Source organism: Colobus angolensis, unplaced genomic scaffold, assembly GCF_000951035.1.
Source record: "Colobus angolensis palliatus isolate OR3802 unplaced genomic scaffold, Cang.pa_1.0 Scaffold242, whole genome shotgun sequence".
NCBI classification, from domain to species: Eukaryota; Metazoa; Chordata; class Mammalia; order Primates; family Cercopithecidae; genus Colobus; species Colobus angolensis.
In genome coordinates this window covers 898804-900435 of record NW_012115622.1, presented here as the reverse complement: position 1 = coordinate 900435, position 1632 = coordinate 898804, and the positions used below count along the sequence as shown (strand labels likewise).

The 1632-nt window shown below is 48.2% G+C and overlaps 1 protein-coding gene across 1 annotated transcript in view; it reads right to left on the bottom strand.

Moving 5' to 3' along the window:
• ATP6V1E1 (ATPase, H+ transporting, lysosomal 31kDa, V1 subunit E1) overlaps positions 1-1632 on the bottom strand; it is a 66441-nt gene that overhangs the window by 63693 nt on the left and 1116 nt on the right. The gene's annotated exons all lie outside the window — the stretch shown is intronic.

The following is a 1632-nucleotide window of genomic DNA, read 5'->3' as shown; positions in this document are numbered from 1 at the left end:
CGCCCGGCTAATTTTTTGTATTTTTAGTAGAGACGGGGTTTCACAGTGGTCTCGATCTCCTGACCTTGTGATCCGCCCGCCTCAGCCTCCCAAAGTGCTGGGATTACAGGCTTGAGCCACCGCGCCCAGCAAACAGTTTATTTTCATACACACACACACTTCCTGTTTTAGTGTGTCATAAGAACAAGGATGTAGGAAATTCAGGAAATTTAGTTTACTAGGCTGAACGTTAATTTGCTTTGTCCCAGGCCAGGCGCAGTGGCTCACACCTGTAATCCCCGCATTTTCAGAGGCTGAGGCAGGTGGATCACCTAAGGTCGGGGGTTCGAGACTAGCCTGACCGACATGGAGAAACCCCGTCTCTACTAAACATACAGAATTAGCAGGGCGTGGTGGTGCATGCCTGTAATCCCAGCCACTCGGGAGGCTGAGACAGGAGAAGTGCTTCAACCCAGGACTTGGAGGTTGCGGTGAGCAGAGATGCTGCCACTGCACTCTAGCCTGGGCAAATGAGAGTGAGACTCCGTCTCAAAAAAAAAAAAAAAAAAAAAGTTCCTTTGTCCCGTCAGTCCATCGATGTACTTTATAACTTTTTTTTTTTTTGAGACGGAGTCTCGCTCTGTTGTCCAGACTAGAGTGCAGTGGCACCATATCGGCTCACCACAACCTCTGCCTCCTGGGTTCAATTGATTCTCCTGCCTCAGCCTCCCCAGCAGCTGGGATTACAGGCACCTGCCACCACACCCAGCTAATTTTTGCATTTTTAGTAGAGATGGGGTTTCAGCACGTTGGCCAGGGTGGTCTTGAACTCCCGACCTCTGGTGATCCGCCTGCCTTGGCCTCCCAAATTGCTGGGAGTACAGGGGTGAGCCACCGTGGCCGGCCATAACCTTTTTTTATAACCTTACTTTTTAACCTTTTATAACCTTCTTATAAGCTTACTTTATACCTTTTATAACCTGGATTGGATCCAGGATCACTTACTGTATTAGTGATCATGTCTTTTTAGTCTCCTTTAATGTGGAAGAGTTTCCTCAGACTTATCTTGCTTGGTAGTGACATTTTGAAGAATATAGGCCAGTTGTAGAAAACCACTCAATTTTTTTTTGAGACAGAAGACTCTGTCGCTCAGGCTGGAGCGCAGTGATGCCAACTTGGCTCACTGCAACTTCCGCCTCCCAGGTTCAAGAGGCTCCTGCCTCAGCCTCTCCAGCAGCTGGGATTACAGGCGCCCACCACCACATCCTGCTAAATTTTGTTTCTTAGTAGAAACAAAATTTGCCATGTTGCCATGTTGGCCAGGCTGTTCTTGGAACTCCTGACCTCAGATGATCTGCCTGCCTTGGCATCCCAAAGTGCTGGGATTACAGGTGTGAGCCACTGTGCCTGGCCTCAATTGGGTTTTGACAGTTTTCTCATAATTAGATTCAGGTTACGCATTATAGCAGGAGTACTACATGTGTGATACTCTTTGATGTCCGCTTTGCAACACATCAGCAAGTACATGATATCTGTTTGTCCCTTTTTAATTTTATTTTTAAAATTGAGACAGAGGGCCGGGCGCGGTGGCTCAAGCCTGTAATCCCAGCACTTTGGGAGGCCGAGACGGGCGGATCACGAGGTCAGGAGATC